Source organism: Lethenteron reissneri, chromosome 9, assembly GCF_015708825.2.
Source record: "Lethenteron reissneri isolate LAM-NWPU_2019-01 chromosome 9, ASM1570882v1, whole genome shotgun sequence".
Taxonomy (NCBI): Eukaryota; Metazoa; Chordata; class Hyperoartia; order Petromyzontiformes; family Petromyzontidae; genus Lethenteron; species Lethenteron reissneri.
In genome coordinates this window covers 13,740,491-13,761,949 of record NC_083787.1, presented here as the reverse complement: position 1 = coordinate 13,761,949, position 21,459 = coordinate 13,740,491, and the positions used below count along the sequence as shown (strand labels likewise).

The 21,459-nt window shown below is 52.4% G+C and overlaps 1 protein-coding gene across 1 annotated transcript in view; it reads right to left on the bottom strand.

Moving 5' to 3' along the window:
* Positions 1-5,372: 5,372 nt before the first annotated feature.
* LOC133340310 (uncharacterized) overlaps positions 5,373-21,459 on the bottom strand; it is an 81,288-nt gene continuing 65,201 nt past the window's right edge. Inside the window, exon 12 of the mRNA XM_061548433.1 lies at positions 5,373-6,147. The gene's annotated coding sequence lies outside the window, so the exon portion shown is untranslated. The remainder of the gene's footprint in view (positions 6,148-21,459) is intronic.

The window sequence follows — 21,459 nt, the reverse complement described above, 5'->3', positions numbered from 1 at the left end:
CACACATCCACACCCCCTCCACGACACACCTCCCCCCCTCCATCCACACCTCCACCCTCCTCCATCCCCCACATCCACCCCCCTCCATACACAACATCCTCCACCCCTCCAGAACATCCACATTCCACACCCCTCCAGACACACACATCCACACTCCACACACACACATCACACCCCTCCAGACACACACATCCACACTCCTCAGACACACACATCCACACTCCTCAGACACCACACATCCACCTCCTCAGACACACACATCCACACCCTCCAGACACACACATCCACACTCCGAACACACATCCACACCCCTCCAGACACACACATCCACACTCCTCAACACACACATCCACACCCCTCCAGACACACACATTCACCCCCTCCAGACACACACATCCACACCCCTCCAGACACACACCACATCCACACCCTCCAGACACACACATCCACACCCCTCCAGACACACACATCCACACTCCTCCAGACACACATCCACACCCTCCAGACACACATCCACACTCCAGACACACACATCCACAACCCCTCCAGACACACACATCCACACTCCACACACACATCACACCCCTCCAGACACACACATCCACACTCCTCCAGACACACACATCCACACTCCACACACACATCCCACCCCTCCAGACACACACATCCACACTCCTCCAGACACACACATCCACACCCCTCCAGACACACACTCCACACTCCAGACACACACATCCACACCCCTCCACACACACATCCACACTCCTCAGACACACACATCCACACCCCTCCAGACACACACATCCACCCCCTCCAGACACACACATCCACACCCTCCAGACACACACATCCACACCCCTCCAGACACACACATCCACACCCCTCCAGACACACACATCCACACCCTCCAGACACACATCCACACCCCTCCACCACACATCCACACCCCTCCAGACACACACATCCACACCCCTCCAGACACACACATCCACACCCCTCCGACCACACATCCACACCCCTCCAGACACACACATCCACACTCCCCGAACACACATCCACACCCCCTCCAACACACACATCCCACTCCTCAAGACACACACATCCACACCCCTCCAGACACACACATCCACACTCCCTCCAGACACACACATCCACACTCCTCCGACACCACATCCACACTCCTCCACACACACATCCACACCCCTCCAACACACACATCCACACCCCTCCAGACACACACATCCACACCCCCCAGACACACACATCCACACTCCTCCAGACACACATCCACACCCCTCCAGACACACACATCCACACCCTCCGACACACACATCCACACTCCTCCGACACACACATCCACACTCCTCCAGACACACACATCCACACCCCTCCAGACACACACATCCACACTCCTCCAGACACACGCATCCACACCCCTCCAGACACACATCCACACTCCTCCACACACACATCCACACTCCTCCAGACACACGCATCCACACCCCTCCAGACACACACATCCACACTCCTCCGGACACACACATCCACACTCCTCAAGACACACACATCAACCCCTTCAGACACACACATCCACCCTCCAGACACACACATCCACACCCCTCCAGACACACACATCCACACCCCTCCAGACACACACATCCACACCCTCCAGATACACACATCCACACCCCTCCAGACACACACATCCACACCCCTCCAGACACACACATCCACACCCCTCCAGACACACACATCCACACCCCTCCAGACACACACATCCACACCCCTCCAGACACACACATCCACACCCCTCCAGCCACACCCCTCCAGACACACACATCCACACTCCTCCAGACACACACATCCACACCCCTCCAGACACACACATCCACACCCCTCCAGACACACACACCCACACTCCTCAAGACACACACATCCACACTCCTCCAGACACACACATCCACACTCCACACACACACATCCACACTCCTCCAGACACACACATTCACCCCCTCCAGACACACACATTCACACCCCTCCAGACACACACATCCACACCCCTCCAGACACACACATTCACACCCCTCCAGACACACACATCCACACCCCCCCAGACACACATCCACACCCCTCCAGACACACACATCCACACCCCTCCAGACACACATCCACCCCCTCCAGACACACACATTCACACCCCTCCAGACACACACATCCACACCCCTCCAGACACACATCCACACCCCTCAAGACACACACATCCACACCCCTCCAGACACACACATTCACACCCCTCCAGACACACACATCCACACTCCTCCAGACACACACATCCACACCCCTCCAGACACACACATCCACACCCCTCCAGACACACACATCCACACCCCTCCAGACACACACATCCACACTCCACACACACACATCCACACCCCTCCAGACACACACATCCACACTCCTCCAGACACACACATCCACACTCCACACACACACATCCACACCCCTCCAGACACACACATCCACACCCCTCCAGACACACATACACACTCCTCAAGACACACACATCCACACCCCTCCAGACACACACATCCACACTCCAGACACACACATCCACACCCCTCCAGACACACACATCCACACCCTCCAGACACACACATTCACCCCCTCCAGACACACACATCCACACCCCCTCCAGACACACACATCCACACCCCTCCAGACACACATCCACACCCCTCCAGACACACACATCCACACCCCTCCAGACACACACATCCACACCCCTCCAGACACACACATCCACACCCCTCCAGACACACACATCCACACCCCTCCAGACACACACATTCACACCCCTCCAGACACACACATCCACACCCCTCCAGACACACACATCCACACCCCTCCAGACACACACATCCACACCCTCCAGACACACATCCACACCCCTCCAGACACACACATCCACACCCCTCCAGACACACACATCCACACCCCTCCAGACACACACATCCACACCCCTCCAGACACACACATCCACACCCCTCCAGACACACACATTCACACCCCTCCAGACACACACATCCACACCCCTCCAGACACACACATCCACACCCCTCCAGACACACACATCCACACCCCTCCAGACACACACATCCACACCCCTCCAGACACACACATCCACACTCCTCCAGACACACACATCCACACTCCTCCAGACACACACATCCACACCCCTCCAGACACACACATCCACACCCCTCCAGAAACACACATCCACACCCCTCCAGACACACACATCCACACTCCTCCAGACACACACATCCACACCCCTCCAGACACACACATCCACACCCCTCCAGACACACACATCCACACTCCAGACACACACATCCACACTCCTCAAGACACACACATCCACACCCCTCCAGACACACACATCCACACTCCTCCAGACACACACATCCACACCCCTCCAGACACACACATCCACACCCCTCCAGACACACACATCCACACCCCTCCAGACACACACATCCACACCCCTCCAGACACACACATCCACACTCCTCAAGACACACACATCCACACCCCTCCAGACACACACATCCACACCCCTCCAGACACACACATCCACACCCCTCCAGACACACACATCCACACCCCTCCAGACACACACATCCACACTCATCCAGACACACACATCCACAATCCTCCAGACACACACATCCACACCCCTCCAGACACACACATCCACACTCCAGACACACACATCCACACCCCTCCAGACACACACATCCACACCCCTCCAGACACACGCATCCACACCCCTCCAGACACACACATCCACACCCCTCCAGACACACACGTCCTCACCCCTCCAGACACACACATCCACACCCCTCCAAACACACACATCCACACCCCTCCAGACACACACATCCACACCCCTCCAGCCACACCCCTCCAGACACACACATCCACACTCCTCCAGACACACACATCCACACCCCTCCAGACACACACATCCACACCCCTCCAGACACACACATCCACACCCCTCCAGACACACACATCCACACCCCTCCAGACACACACATCCACACCCCACCAGACACACACATCCACACTCCTCCAGACACACACATCCACACCCCTCCAGACACACACATCCACACCCCTCCAGACACACACATCCACACCCCTCCAGACACACACATCCACACCCTCCAGACACACACATCCACACCCCTCCAGACACACATCCACGCTCCTCAAGACACACACATCCACACTCAAGACACACACATCCACACTCCTCAAGACACACACATCCACACTCCTCCAGACACACCCCTCCAGACACACACATCCACACCCCTCCAGACACACACATCCACACCCCTCCAGACACACATCCACGCTCCTCAAGACACACACATCCACACTCAAGACACACACATCCACACCCCTCCAGACACACACATCCACACTCCTCAAGACACACACATCCACACCCCTCCAGACACACACATCCACACCCCTCCAGACACACATCCACACCCCTCCAGACACACACATCCACACCCCTCCAGACACACATCCACGCTCCTCAAGACACACACATCCACACTCAAGACACACACATCCACACTCCTCCAGACACACACATCCACACCCCTCCAGACACACACATCCACACTCAAGACACACACATCCACACCCCTCCAAACACACACATCCACACCCCTTCAGACACACACATCCACACCCCTCCAGACACACGCATCCACACCCCTCCAGACACACATCCACACTCCTCCAGACACACACATCCACACTCCTCCAGACACACACATCCACACTCCTCCAGACACACACATCCACACTCAAGACACACACATCCACACCCCTCCAGACACACACATCCACACTCCTCCAGACACACACATCCACACCCCTCCAGACACACACATCCACACCCCTCCAGACACACACATCCACACTCCTCAAGACACACACATCCACACCCCTTCAGACACACACATCCACACTCCTCCAGACACACACATCCACACTCCTCCAGACACACACATCCACACCCCTCCAGACACACACATCCACACCCCTCCAGACACACACATCCACACCCCTCCAGACACACACATCCACACCCCTCCAGACACACACATCCACACCCCTCCAGACACACACATCCACACCCCTCCAGACACACACATCCACACCCCTCCAGACACACACATCCACACCCCTCCAGACACACACATCTACACCCCTCCAGACACACACATCCACACTCTTCAAGACGCACGAGCAGAGCTTCATTTCTCACCGAATATATTCTCCGGGACGCTGGTGGCTTGGAATAGGTGGCACGTGACACGTAGCCGCAAGCCACAGCGAGAAGTAGAGGGTGGCCCATCCAGACAAACCCAGTGGAAATTAAGGGCTGCAATTAACCCCAATGTCCTGAAAACTTAAACCTATTACTTGGCGATTGTGCATTTTACAGCGGTGCACAAGCACAAATAAAAACAAACTCAAGCCAACCAGCCCCTTGTGTGCTGTTCCGGCCATCATAGGTGCTACTAATTAACATCACTTACCCCAAAAGTCTGTCAAGGCTATACAGGGGATCATTGTATTTGTAACCATTCACCCCAGCATCCTGGAATGGGGATTTGACGCAGCCCTCGGACCCAGTAAAACGACAGTGGTCAAAATGTCCATGGACAGAAGTTCACGTATTTGTTTAACATTCTACACAATGTGCAATACAATTTACTACAAAGATTACATCCTTTTTTACTTGAGTGAATTTCATGAAGACTGCAGCATAAGTAAAGGATTTAACGGTAAAAATGTTGTAATAAAATAACGCGCCAGTGATCGCCGCTCAGATCGCGTGAATTCGTGAGGAGGCGGTGATGCCGCCACTGCACGAGCAGTAGACTTCCTGCGCCTAACCTGGCACGAGCGCTGTGCACGAGGACGCCGCAGTCGGCGAGTGCTCTGCCATCGCGGTCGTCCGCACGCGCCCGGCTCATACACCGCCCCGGCGCTCCGGACCTGGGCCTCCGCCAGGTCAGAGCGCGTGCAGCCCGACGCCTCGTCCCGCCGGGAAGCCTACGTGCGGCACATGCGCACGTCACTCCGCAGAGCTGCCCTTTTATTCCGGGTTTTCTGATGTTGTCTATTTCACGCTTTTGTTCCGCCGGTGCTACCGGCGTCACGTCCCGCGATAAAGAATTTATTTGTAACTATCGCAAAGCAGTGCATCATCCTATCGTGTTGGAGAATAGCCTGCAGAAGGTAATACTACATAACTACTTTTCAGATTCATTTTAGTAATCTTCTTCATCTACTTTAGAGAGTGCACTTTCCCCAAGCCCTGCTACAGCAGAATGTTTGTCAAATTACAGTCTAACCAATAATATGATTCTCAGCATCACTCTGGCAAAAACATTACTAAGCTGCACCGTGTACAAAATTCTTTGGCATGTGTCGTGACAGGTACTGCAAGATCTGAACATGTCCAATCAGTGGTAGCGGAACTACATTGGCTTCTGGTTGTTAAATAATACATCATAAGGTCGCACTCATTACGAAGTGCTTCCCACAAATGAACCACAATACCTTCATGATCTCATCAAAGAGCATAAACCATCACGCTAACTCCGGTCATCCTTGCAGCGGCTTTTGGCGAGCCAGAAACAATGATGGTCACTGCATCGCGTGCTTTCAGATGCCCTTCTGCGGCCATCTGGAATGCTCTTCCTTACGATATTAGGAAGCCACTGGAGCTACAGTGAGAAAAAAAAGTATTTGATCCCCTGCTGATTTTGTACGTTTGCCCACTGACAAATAAATGATCAGTCTATAATTTTTATGGTAGGTTTATTTTGAACAGTGAGAGACAGAAAAACAACAAAATCCAGAAAAACGCATGTCAAAAATGTTATGAATTTATTTGCATTTTAATGAGGGAAATACGTATTTGACCCCTCTGCAAAACATGACTTAGTACTTGGTGGCAAAAACCCTTGTTGGCAATCAGAGGTCAGACGTTTCTTGTAGTTGGCCACCAGATTTGCACACATCTCAGGAGGGATTTTGTCCCACTCCTCTTTGCAGATCTTCTCCAGGTCATTAAGGTTTCGAGGCTGACGTTTGGCAACTCGAACCTTCAGCTCCCTACACAGATTTTCTATGGGATTAAGGTCTGGAGACTGGCTAGGCCACTCCAGGGCCTTAATGTGCTTCTTCTTGAGCCACTCCTTTGTTGCCTTGGCCGTATGTCTTGGGTCATTGTCATGCTGGAATACCCATCCACGAACCATTTTCAATGCCCTGGCTGAGGGAAGGAGGTTCTCACCCAATATTTGACGGTACATTGCCCCGTCCATCGTCCCTTTGATGTGGTGAAGTTGTCCTGTCCCCTTAGCAGAAAAACACCCCCAAAGCATAATGTTTCCACCTCCATGTTTGACGGTGAGGATGGTGTTCTTGGGGTCATAGGGAGCATTCCTCCTCCTCCAAACACGGCGAGTTGAGTTGATGCCAAAGAGCTCCATTTTGGTCTCATCTGACCACAACACTTTTACGTAGTTGTCCTCTGAATCATTCAGATGTTCATTGGCAAAATTCAGACAGGCATGTATATGTGCTTTCTTGAGCAGGGGGACCTTGCGGGCGCTGCAGGATTTCAGTCCTTCACGGCGTAGTGTGTTACCAACTGTTTTCTTGGTGACTATGGTCCCAGCTGCCTTGAGATCATTGACAAGATCTTCCCGTGTAGTTCTGGGCTGTTTCCTCACCGTTCTCATGATCATTGCAACTCCACGAGGTGAGATCTTGCATGGAGCCCCAGGCCGAGGGAGATTGACAGTTCTTTTGTGTTTCTTCCATTTGCGAATAATCGCACCAACTGTTGTCACCTTCTCACCAAGCTGCTTGGCGATGGTCTTGTAGCCCATCCCAGCCTTGTGTAGGTCTACAATCTTGTCCCTGACATCCTTGGAGAGCTCTTTGGTCTTGGCCATGGTGGAGAGTTTGGAATCTGATTGATTGATTGCTTCTGTGAACAGGCGTCTTTTATACAGGTAACGAGCTGAGATTAGGAGCACACTCTTAAAGGGAGTGCTCCTAATCTCAGCTTGTTACCTGTATAAAAGACACCTGGGAGCCAGAAATCTTTCTGACTGAAAGGGGGTCAAATACTTATTTCCCTCAATAAAATGCAAATCAATTTCTAAAATTTTTGACATGCGTTTTTCTGGATTTTGTTGTTATTCTGTCTCTCACTGTTCAAATAAACCTACCATTACAATTATAGACTGCTCATTTCTTTGTCAGTGGGCAAACGTACAAAATCAGCAAGGGATCAAATAGTTTTTTTCCCTTACTGTATGCACTTTTAAATCGAGATTGAAAACTAATTTATTGTTGTCCTTCCCGTGCACCTCCGATTGGCACGTTTGGCTACTTATGGTGCGAAAGAGATTCAAAATACATTATGAGAAACAAATCACAAACCTCAAACTGCAACGAGTAGGCAAAATTAATTTAGGGCTCATTGAGATACTTGAATATTACCAAGAATATTCCTCGATGGATGAGATTTCTCATAATATTTTTTAATCATGTGTTTTGGCAATGCCCCACAGTATTATGGGGTAATATTAGAATCAATCCATGGAGCTGTAACCACTGAATGTGCCCATTTTGATATAACCATTCTGATATAACTACTGCAACACGGTCCCCTGTCCCACCCGATCACCATATTTTGCCAGCACGGCACTCAGAGGCCACCGGTGTTGGCGACACCCCTGCCCAGCAAACGGCCGTGCATGCCAAGAACCCAAGCACCACAAGCGGCCTGTACCACGAGCGGTAACGCATGGGAGAGCGGCGCCCGTATGAGGGGGAGCGTGGGGTGCGTTCCATTTGTCCGATTTTGAGTAAGAGAATGACTAAATAGTGAATGAGGCGCTGTTGTTTGATTTGTCTTGCGTTTGTCCCCAATGTGCACATCTCTTGAAATCAAGGTCACGAGAGAGCGGCGAGCATTTGTAAGGAAATGCTGGGCGCTCTGCGCACGGAGCGGCGTCTGAGAAGCCCGTGGTCAAGGCTCATCGCGGTGATTATGGCAGAGCTGACTCCGGCAGACAGGCCGACGGCAGCGGCGCGTTGACAGCCGTTATAAAAATGAAGATAATGACGTGCCAGTGGGGTTCAGTGCAGTGCAGCACATTGGCACTTTTTTTTACCTACTCAATCAACGCTTTCGCCCCACCCGTCCTCACCCTCCACACGGCAGCCACCGCCGCCGCCGCCACCCCTCCCACTAGGCTCACTCTCACCGTAAAAGCACATCCTCAGCCGGAGAAAATGTCAGGGGCGATGCGATCGCGGAGTAAAAATGGAAATGGAGCGAAGGATGAAAGGCCGGGGTGGTACGGGTCAGCGAGGCATCCTAATTGGCAGCGTGCTGCGCCGCACGCTTAAAAATAGGACAAATACGCCAACAACGAGGCTCGCGTCTCTCTCTATCCCAGCGCCGGGCTGCGGATCCGGTGAGCCGGCACGTACCAATGACGACAACAACAGAATGAACAGGGAGAACGTGGTTAAATCGAATGCCACATTCAAAAAGGAAATAAAATTTTATACACTCTCATATTTAAAAAAATGAAAACGCTTAAACCATTAGCCAGCTTTGGAAATGTTTTGCCAAGAGCCTTTAATGCGGTTTATGCCTGCAGCAAGCCTCTTATTTATAGAACAACAAAGGTCAGCAAGTGCTGGCTTTTTAATATTTAGGGCGCTGTACATTAAAGATAGGGGTCATGGTTTAACAGCAGGCATAGATCAAACGGCTCCGCCATGAATAATTTAGAGCTTTTTCTATAAAGGCGCAAAAGGTCACACGTCACACCGTCGCGCTGCCTTGCGCCCGCCTTTTCCTGTGACGGCGCCGACGGAAGATGGCGCTGTGTGGCTCGGTCTCAGCAGGGCACCAACGAGCCCCTTAACCTTTCAACCGCACACCCGCGCGCTTTCCTGCAAAAGCCACCAGCGAGTCATGCACCGCCAGGCGGCTGCAGTGGACTGGCGCACGCTCAATTTTAACTCGACGGCCGCGCGGCGTTCCGGGTGGTCCGCAGGAAACAAAACAAAACGAAAAAAACAGCACCAAATAAAAAAACAACGGCCGCTCTCCAGCTCGCATGCTCAGCATTAGCCGCAGCGATGGTCGCGCAACGCTGACGGTAGTCGTCACAATTTTTTTGCTGTTGTTTAACCTCGTAGGTGGCTTGCGGGGGCCTCCTCCGGACGGTGCCACTCGCGGCTCCCCGCGCCTTCTCCGCACGCTCCTATGCCCCGCGGGTGCAAGACGATGTGCGGCATCAGCGCCGGGACCTCCGCCACGCACGTACCAAGGTGGCATTTTGAGGGGCGAAAAAAATATTCACGGCGACATTCACAGCCTGCGACGCGCCCAAAAGAGGACCGTAAAAAAACACATCCGAGCTCAAATAGGCAAAAAGCAAGAGCACAATGCTGCAGAGCCGACCGCCAAATACATAATTTTGCGTCAGGGCTTTTAAAAGTCTGGCCTCGTGCGCTCAATGCGGACATCTCGCAAATTCAAGGGGTGGTCAACGGGAGAGAAAATGCGTAGAGTATTCACCGGTACATCTGCAGAGTGGGGGATTTACGGGTGAGCGGAGGAGTGTAATGAATGGGCTGCTTAGCCTTGAGGATCAGTGAGCAGGGGCATTCTGTGAAGCTCGCAGCCACGTGCCCTCCTTCTCTAATGTATTCCCATCTCACGGGCCCTGCACATAAATTGGCCACGCAATCAGGGTAACTACTGGAGCTGGAGTTGAAGGGTTCCCCCACCCTTCAAATGGGATTGTGCCTCATTTTTGCCCCCCGGCTTAATAATCCCTGGATAGGATGATGGAGCCCCCCCCCCCACCCCCTCGATGAAGCGTTGCGCCCTTGGCTGCCCCCCACCCCCGGTTTAATAAACCCCGTCAACGGCACCGTGATTGGTCGGTGCGCGCAAAATGGCTCGCGGCGGCGCAGCTGCAGAGCGCGGCGCTCGCACGCGCAGGGGCGGCCAGACCTGGCCTCAAATCTCAAGTTTAAATCCGTTTGGTGCAGCCCTGCGCAGCGTTCGGCTTCAACAAGATGCACAATCGCACGGCCTTCAATCCATCAAACAGATTCTGCCGGTCGCTACCGCATCCCGACGTCCACGGCACCACAATTAACCAGCGCAGCGGACATTACCAAATAATAACGATGCCATTTGCCGCATCGTTTCAAAGGTAGCAGGCTGCCGGCGTGGTCCGTTTGGTTCTGGGTCCTTTTAATCTAATTCTGCCACACAAAGGGCAAATATAACGTGCTCATGATAACTTTTTTTGAAGGCATGAAATAATGCGGTCAACAAAGAACATTGACAGTTTCATTCCGATGTTTTTACATAAAAATAAAATAAAATAATGATCGGGCCTGAACACAAACGGCAACAATGGTGGGGAGGAAATGAGAGCGGGCAAACGAGAGAGAAATAAACAACCAAAATCTTTCAGCAAACAACCGCGGCAAAATCACTCCACGCCGCAACTGCCGAGAGACCCAATCTGTGGCCCTGCCGCAATCTCATGTTAATGCGGATTTTTCCCGGCGCTGAGCACCAAGATTGTATCTCGGGGACGGAGATTCAATCAGTTTAATGAGCTTCGCCCAGGGCACTTTTCCACGTGGCCCAGCAGGCTGGGAGATGATGGAGCAGTGTGCACTTGACTCCTGTTTGATTTTGCCCCCCCCACTACCCTCCCTCATATCCCCACCCCGCGGCCCCCATTCCCCCCCTGCCCCTTTCTGTCCTATCCCAGACATCACCGCCGTGTCTTTGTGCTCTTGCACCCCGCCGCTCCGTGCATTTCCATTTATTTTCACGTGATGCATAAGCGCATGCTCTCAGGTGGTAAATTTTTTTTCTGTTGCTTTTATCACAAAAAACATAAACAGAATTTATGCAAACAGACGCTGTTATTGCAGAGCGCACGACCGCCGGCTTGCTGCGTTCCCCGTCGCTCCGGCGCACATGAAACGGAGAGCGAGACTCTGTGGAGGGCGCGCAAACACGGAGCGCGGCGAAGCCTCGACATCTCTCTCGGCCGGTCGATACGCGAATGTGCCGGCAAGTATCCTTCCCCAGATCCCTCTGCCACTCACTCATTCATCTCCCCATCGGGAAGCTGCCAGGATCCTCCTCAAGGCAAAAGCGCTCTTTAAAGCCAAATCCAGTTAGCTCTCAATTACACGTCCAGTAAATAAAAACGAAAGGTTGGAAGGGGAGGGAGCGAGGAAGCGATGGAGGAGGGAGGGTGGAAGAGAGAGTGGCGGCTGGGAAGGAGGGAGGAGGGCCAGTGCTGTGGCCATTCGTCTCCGCCACGAAGGAAGGGCCGTATCGACAGCGCTGAGCGATGCCGGCAGCGCGCGGGATCCATCGCACCCTTGGCCCCGGCTCCTCCTCGCCGTTGAGTGTGGACGCCGTGATGAATGGGGCCGCGGGGCCCAGCCGCCGAGAAATCCAATGGTACAAGTGTTGGGCGATTTGCCCAGCTGCCGATTCCCATCGACCCAAACCCCAGAAAGTGATTTTTTTTGTTCTACGGCCAGCGTGAGCTGTGACACACGTACCCGCTAAACCCCGGCAAGGCCAACTCTCACGACCCGCACCAAGGGAATTACCAAATATGCGTCGGGGTGGCTAGATGCAACGTTTTTGACCGGCGATTTCCAAAATTTACGGGAGATATTTACCATAGCAAGGCGGTTGGTTTCTGTCCATTTTTCCGTTGACATAGAGTGGTGATAGCAGCACAGAGGACGTAAAATTCGAGGAGATCAATGTCTTCCCAAGCCTGCTCCCCCCAGATTTCTCTAGTCACATTAAACACTACCTTTGTACAGGTGGCACTAATAACGTTAAAAATAATTCCGCTCCCGAAACCGTAACCCCCGGGGCTGTGATTGGGCTGCGCTCTCCTTTGTATGACCACATCACATTCTGCAGTTACACCGCCACGGGTTGGCATTTTCTTTAGATACGATACCTTACAATTATATAAAATATCTCTCTTTATTAACATCATTCAAGTAAATGTAACTTTACCCCCCTTCTTAAAATCACGTGGAATTTTCTGGCACCGAATTAAAATCAAGCAAATCAAACGGCGCATTAAAATATTAACGCCACACGCATTGATCAATGTTAAAAACCACAAAAGATATTTCACATCAACTCAGGTCCGCGTGTGACTGATTGAAGGCGATTAGAATAATTCACTCAGACATAGCAGACAACCAATTATTGCGCATTTATCACTCTGCGGCCCACGCGTACAGTACCGTTGTCATGCATGGGCACTAACGGCGCGGTGGGGAACACAGAGAGCGGCGCTCCGCACTTTAAAGGCGCCAATTAAAGCGTCCTCCGACAAGCCGCGCGCCTCTATTTTTATCCGCGATGTCTCGCGGCGTATCGCGCTGCTGTCTGAGTCACATGCAGATGAGAGCGAGTTCGAGACACGGGTGCGAGGTGCGCAGCGCGCCAGCCCTGGCGCTCTCTCCCGGTGGCCGGCTCGCGTGGCCGCTACTCTACATTCAACGATTAAACGCTGTGATCAATAGACGGAGAGCGGCACGCGGGTTAACCCTAAATAGGAAACCGATACCCCTAAACACAAAGCCGATAGCCCCAAATAGAAAAACCAATAGGGCTTAAAATAAACTCAAAACGTCCAAGTCGCCAGCGCTCGGGTCTGCGCAGGCTGATGGGATGGTGCGCGCGGACACGCGGATGCGTGGATATGGAGAGAACGATCGCGAGGGCTGCGTGCGTTTATCTGGCCGGGGCTCCCGGGAGGCCAGCGAGGGCATGCATATGGAGAATAATAAATTGTCTAATAGCTCGTGATGAGCACCGCGCACGGGAAAATCGCTCCTCACACCATTGCCGCCTTGAACACAGCAGGCTTTCGTCACAGCGGTGGCTCAAACGCTCTTGTAAATCTATTTAGAAAAATTTTCGCCGGTCCAACCGTAATTTGAGTCCGTGAAGGGACACAGCTTTGTAGGAAATGTTTTTCCATCTCAATTGTTTTTATTGGTGAAAGCACAAGGCGTTTAGATACAAACTGAAATCAAACTAAATTAAAAGGAAATCGAGCTTTGTGAGAACTTGACCAGTGTTCCATTTCATCTTCCCAGAAATTCGCTCCCGCTTCAGGAGGCCGCAGGGGAGCCACACTGTGCCAACTGGGGCTGCGCGAAGCCGCGAGATGAAACGGCGCACGGGCGGCGGCGTGGGGCGCGTGGCGAGCGCCGGCACTCCCGCACCGAAGACTCGTCAAGTCTTTATTGCAAAACTTTTCCGAAAAGCTGGGGAGAAGGCTCACGCCCTTGCCGACCGCTGGCAAGGGCAGCATGTCGTTGCGGCGCGGAGCGCGGCGCGGAGCACGGCGCGGAGCACGGCGCTTCGCCTCCCTGTTCGCGCAGTCTCCCCTTGCGGTGCGGCACACGCGCCGTTTGTTTACCCCCTCAACTGCGCTGGGGGTGTCGCTGTTTAATGAGCGCCCAGGGCGAGCCCTCGTGGGCGCGAGCCACCCGCGACCGCTCATCTGAGCCGGGGCGGCGCGGGGGGTGGCGCATGCACACTCGCGGAGGCCGCCGTGCGCGACGGCGCGTGCGCCCCCAGCACTGTCATACATCCCGGGCTAATCCAGAACTCATTTAGATGGAGGAAGCAGATACGCCGGCCGGAGCTTGCTGTGTGTGGCAAATAGAGCTAATCCATAATGATGTCACCCCCCCAAAACCGGCAGTGGCAGCCCTAAAGCAGGTGCAATCCTCGGATCTTCGGGGGTCCGACGCGCGCGGGCGGCCACACGCACGCGCAAACACACGGGCGGCCACACGCACGCGCAAACACCCGGGCGGGCGCGGCAGATATTGCACTGCTCTGTAGCAGCCCGCAGCCAGTATTGATAACTTGACAGAAATTAAACCCAGCGCGATTCATTTACCTCCTAGAGCTAACTACTCGGCAGGAAAACTACTTTCCTACAGATTGACAAGATCCAAACAGTCTCGGCAACAAATATCAGGGAGTAATATTATAAAACACGCTTTTATGAAATGTACTCGTAATGGAAGAACTCCACGACTCCAGGAAGTGGCCTGAAGCTTGCCATAACGTAAGGGACTGTGGCTAATTACAGCCAACGTCAGTTGACCGTGGATCATTAGACCCAAGCCAAAACAAAACATATAAATAAAATGTTGAAAAATCTCTATATATTTTTTTATGATAGAATATAGTATTGTCATCAGTATGACATAAGTATACCAAGTTTTCAGTTGATACTACATTGGGAAGAGGGTTAAAATTGAGTTACAAGATTTGAGGATACAACGACAACAACGACAACAACAGACAGAGGGAGTTAAATGAAAGCGTGTAATAAAATGATCGTTTGCAGATTATACTATAGATACATGCACACGGATACAAAACAGAGTGTGCTAGATTTCTGCATATTATTTGCCGGTATTAATCAGTTTGTGTGCAGTTGTATGATCTTGGGATGTGGTGGCTTGGGAAGGCATTCATCCAGCAGTAGATTGTACAAGACCAATGAAGATTATGATAAATGAGGGTATTAAGAAATGAGCTACTCCTCCAGGTTAATGATCCTGCCAACACTGCTCTCATGAAAATGCAATTTATCTGGCCAGAACCGCACCTACGAATCCGATGTTGAAATGCAACGCTCCGAGATCATGAAAGCCCCAGCATAAAAAATACAGAAATGGACACTTGCAAAAGTGGAAGGCACAATTCAGGAGTTCAGCCAAGGCGAGATCAGCTGTGCAAGGGAAGGCACCAAAGGAGCTGTAACTCACGGAATTTCTGCGGATTTTATTGCGCAATAAATCAGAGCCGCCCTGCTCTCGCTTTAAATGTTTAAAGGCTGCACCGGCAGAGGGGAGCGGCTCCGGCACCGGCCTTTAACAGATGTTCACTTCGTTCTTTTCGCTGCTGCATCAAATATTCCTGCAGCGCAAGCACGGACAGTATGTCATGCGTGTACACCGGAATGTGGACGCGAGCGTGTGGCTATGCGCGCGCGTACGCAATAGTTTGCACGCACAGTCGGACAGTGCACGTTGGCGAGGTGTGGCTGTGTGTGATCACGGGCGTGTGCGTGCACTGTAGCGCAGCCACGTGTGTGTGCACATGAAGCGGCCGGCAAACACAATTTATAAACGCACATGGAGTTGGCCAAAAGTCCTGATACAGGACCACAGAGCGCCTTTCTGCTTGTCTCTGGTTTCCCACACCCTCCGTGCAAAACTGTGCACGTTACAAATTCCACATCTGCAATTTGCAACAATGATGCGGTATGACATAAAACATTATTATTATTATTCATTACTTTCACAGGGTCTTTCTATTTCTGGTAACAAAACAAAAATCGCCGGCCACTTTTCACATTTCCCGGTGTCAGTAATCCCAGGGGCCTCTTTCCGAGAAGAGCGCCAGGCGAGCTAAGGGATCCTCAGACGCAACATTGTCAGGGTTGGTGGCGCCGCTCCTGCCCTGAGACAACGAGGTCCGCTGTGGCCCCGCTTGGCTACGCGAGTTAACGTGCTTCTTCCAAAAGTGCCGTTCTGCGTGAAGCTCATTTGCAAACACCGTGCAGTCCGGCCACTACCGCGGGGCCAGAGTCCATAGCCGGGAGTGGCCCAGGAAAGACGCGGCTCGCGGCCCAGTACATAAACATGTGCCCAGAATGACACACCACGAGAAATCGCCGCTCTGGTCCAGGCGGTTCGCTCTCCCCGAATTGCACAAGTGCAGCCGCAGTCATGCGACAGCGTCTCCCTGCGTTGAGGAGGCTCTGCGTTGTAGCGCTTATCTCCACCACTGGTGGCCCAGCGCCAGTGCTGGAAATCCCACATTCCTCATCAGGCTGAATGGCAAGACAGACACACTGGCAGAGCGAAACAAACGGAACGGGATCGTACGTAAACGGAAATCGTGTTTTTTTTAGCAATGAGAATGGTCCCGGGTGGCGAGGCCGTTACTACGCGTTATTGACGAGGTGAGGTCCGCACGCCGGCCATCACACCCCCTCACGGCGGGCGGCACGCATTGCCGTGCGGGGGCAGCAGGGGGCTAGAGGCGGGGAGTTGGGGGGGGAGGCGTTGGGTGTTGCAGTTTGAAACAAATTGTGAAAATGTTCAAAGAAGCGCGGATATCAAATGCTCATTACAGGGAATCGCCGTTACCCCAGCCATCGCCGTGCTTTATGGCAGTTTAATTGAAACCGGCGCAAAAACTATCATGGTGGAGCCATGCTTGGCTGGCCATGCCGCCCACCTCTATAAATCAAAATGACGAGAACCCGAGGCCAGAAACTCAGATGATGAACGACCCGGGCACTATCCCGGCGTGAGGGGCTCTGCTCCGGCCGCAAACGACGCCCCCTCGCCCGCCCGACCGCCCTCCCACAGTCCCCACACACCCGCCAAGCACAATGTGCACCAGTTAATTAAACCAATCAATTCTGCTCAGATCCTAAAGGCTAAAACTCTTCATTAACCTCTGACCGAGATTATAAACCCCAAAACCTGCCACAAACTCCCCCACCCTCTCCCGCTACGACATCGCGGCCGCCCCCGCATGCACCGCTCCAACGTCCCGCACCCTCGAGAGCACCAAGGCATGGCCAAGTAAAACAGCTGGAACCATCCGCGCGTAACAGTGTCATTGACTAACAATGGGATGCAGGCTTTACGGCTCTAAAAGCAGGGCCATTAGCACTGCTCCGGCTTGCTTTTGGGAGCAAACTTAACAAGGAAAAGCTCAGCCGACGCGAAGGTCAAAACGCGCTGTGATTCTGCACAGACAACAGAACATAATTAATCATTAAGCGGCGCTCAGGAGGACGAGGGAGTCGTTCTGCGGAACAGGCGAGTGGTAGAGCGTGGGACAGTGTGACCGCCCTGTGATACACACGGCATCGCAACCAGAGGGTGGCTCTCTCCACCCGGCGTTGTGGCCCCAGCATGCAGTTCAGCGACTCTGGATGCACAAACCGTGCCGAACCGAGGCGACGCACGTGCGTAAATGTGCAACGCCGGCACTCGCCCACCCGCATAGCGCCTCGCTTGTGCGTTCCGTGTGCCTCATCCGCCGAGTGCTTCTCCTCCAAACTCGGTGGAGGGAGCTCACCAAGGAAGACGTGGGACAGCGGTAAGGCTGTCGGTCAGCGGCTCAGGAAATGAGCACATGACGATCCCGCGCAATACTTATCGGTTACGCTCACAGCAACCACGTTTCCTGGAGCACTCAAAAATTCCCTTAAACAAAAGAGGAAACAGCTGCTCAAAATATTCCACGTGGCTTTCAAGGCCACACGGACCGTGATGTACGGTGCTCAGAGATGCATTTAAAAAAAAATCTGAACCAATTTTTTTCCACGCGCATTACCGCTGCTGAGAGAGCCGGTTCACATGATGGAGCTGCTCAAGCCAATTTATCAGGTGCCAAACAGACAAACAACACAAAAAAACACAAAAAATAAAAAATACAAGGCAATAAAGGAGAGCTGGAGCTATACGTCACGGTGGAGGGGCGGGCGGGCGGGAGATAGTGCTCACTTGCTCGCTCGAGATGCGAGATGAGATTAATAAGTCAGTCCTGTCGGCTTGGAGGGCGCCATAACCTCCTGACGAGCTGACACCCACCCGCTTTACACGGCACCTCCAAAAAACGCGCGGTGACGGCAGCCAGCGGCGGAGCGGCCTGCCACACCACGCCCCCCGCGCTGGAAACTCCGGCGATCGGCACAAAACATTATACACTTCTCACGCGACATTCACCAACCTTCACAAAACTTGACGCGCCCCGTGAGTTTGTTTTGTTAACGAGGAGCTGCCAGTGGCGCGAGGTGGTGCCGGTGGTGGCAGATTGAGCCGGGGAGAATTTTTGGTAAAACTTTTGGGTTCGCCGGCTCGCAAGTCGGGCACGACCCCAGAGACCGGCTGTGCGAGCGACTCTCCGAGGCGCAATGACACAGCGGGCAATATTTCACAGTCGCATTATTTTTAAAAGCGGCTATTTAAACATGCGACATTTAGATTTACAGCTTGCGGCGCGCAGGCAACATGCGAGCGACGTACTTCGATACGGCAAGAGAGCACTTTGTGTCTGGCCTTGACAACAATTTAAGGTGAACGTGCAACAACAGTGTTCAATCAACGTTGCTTTTCCCAGGGCCGCCCGCACTGCGCAGAACAGATGCAACCCTAGAGGTGCTGGGCCCTCCGAGAGGGTGGTGCCGGGGGCTACGAGCGTGAGCGTGGCGTCCGCATGCACAGACACGGCAATGATACTGGCCGGAGATTAACGCAAGCAGCGGTGTCTCGCCTCTCTTTTGACACAGCTCCAGCTAGGAGAATTTGGACGCCGACGAGCGCTGAAGACGGAAACTGCTTGACCTGATGCTCGGATTATTGTCGAGTCGTAAGTCTGCTGGTTATATAATGTAGACGCTGATGCCTGTTATTGAGAGATAATGTAGAAAGTGCCAAAAGAAGACAATAATTAATCAGTCCCGACTACCTGCTACAGCACGTAGATACGTGGTTATAAATGAAAAATATAAAAATAAAAACTGAAAAATGATTGAAGCATCATGGTGACGTACGCTTGGAATGACACGGAGAGACAGAAAGTGGAACACGTGGATTAGAGAACAAACGAAGGGTCGCGAGAGCATCCACACGATTGAGGAAGGTCAGTGGACGTGGGGCAGGACGCCGTCGTTAGAAGAATGACAGCCGCTGGGCAACATTCATAAGGGAGAGGCAGCCAAGGAACCAAACGCATCCGAGAGGACATCGACTGAGGAGACGGAGCAATGAAATCAGTTCGTGCGCTGGGTGCTGGACAAATTGTTGCATCGCAAAATCATGAGATGGGACGGCGGCTTGGAGAGGCCTTCACCCAGCAGTGGAATGATCATGGCCGAGCATGATTGATGCTTGCGGTTGGTGTACAGAAAATCCAATATAACTGTGATTCTCAAAACTTCTTGTCCCTGTGTAATCCACACGTGAGGACATACGGCTATGCAGCTGTCAACACAACACACAGCTGATCCATCTAGAGAGGTTTCCTGATTTCTAATAGACCTCTTATTTTCTTGCGAAGAGCTGATTGAATATTGTGAAAGCAATGGTTTCCAATCTTACGCAGGGGAGTGTTAAATGATTTAATGAGTCTACTGAGATTGGTTGGACCACCTGCAGAGGCTCTCAAATTAAATGTAGAATTCTCAAAAATGTCTCCTGACTATTTGAGTAAGGTGATTTCCTGCTCAAATTAACATTGAGACCGTGCTCATTTCCGATGTATAACCATGAGCTAGTGATGGACATTACACATTCCTGTAACAGGGGTAGTCTATACAGTAGGACCACAATGTTTGACTTCATCACAAAGTGGTAGTAATTATAATCCATCCCAGAGGAACGATGGGCTGAGTCAACTCACAGCCAGGGGTTGAACTCGCGACCGACCGATCGCGAGCCGCTTGCTCTGCCGTTGAGCCAACCGGCCAGATCGTTCCTTTAGTGGGATAGCTATAAATGGATCACCGTGTCCCTGTAGTTTATGAACAAACTACAGAAGCCAAGGCTCTTCACGGAGCCACGACGTTTGCTATGAAGAGCTGGCTGTCATATATTACTATTATTATTACCCAAGACTCGTTGTCAGGAGGATCCTGCCCAGTTTTTTGTAGGTGATTTTCCAGCACTGGGATGTTTGGCCGACACCAGTTACACATTTTGTACTTTTTTTTTACCATTGTACCTTTAGCCGCGAAAAGCGTCCAAGACACGAACATTAACGCCATGCACGCACGACGCGATTTCTTAACAGTCTGGTCGCACGTACAAATGGGTCCCGTCACACGATTGTGCGTAATTGTGTAGAGCGAGGGTTGTCAAAGTGACTGCCTTAAATGTGTGCTGCCCCACGGGGCATCTCCACAAATTAGGCCGCCTCAGTCAAAATTTCGAATTACTTTGAACAATGTGCATGGGTGACATTACGAAGGCAATTATCACCAGTTTTAGAACATACGGTTGTTTATGCACTAAGTCGCTAGTGTGAAGCATGCACACGAAACATAACGCACCATCCCATCGTGAACGAAACTGCCAGTCTGTCTCAGTGTACGTCCCACACGGCGGTGTTTTACGAGCCTTTCTCCCTTATCCAGAATGATGGATGGATTATTATTTCCATTAAACACAAATCGACTCAGACCTCCA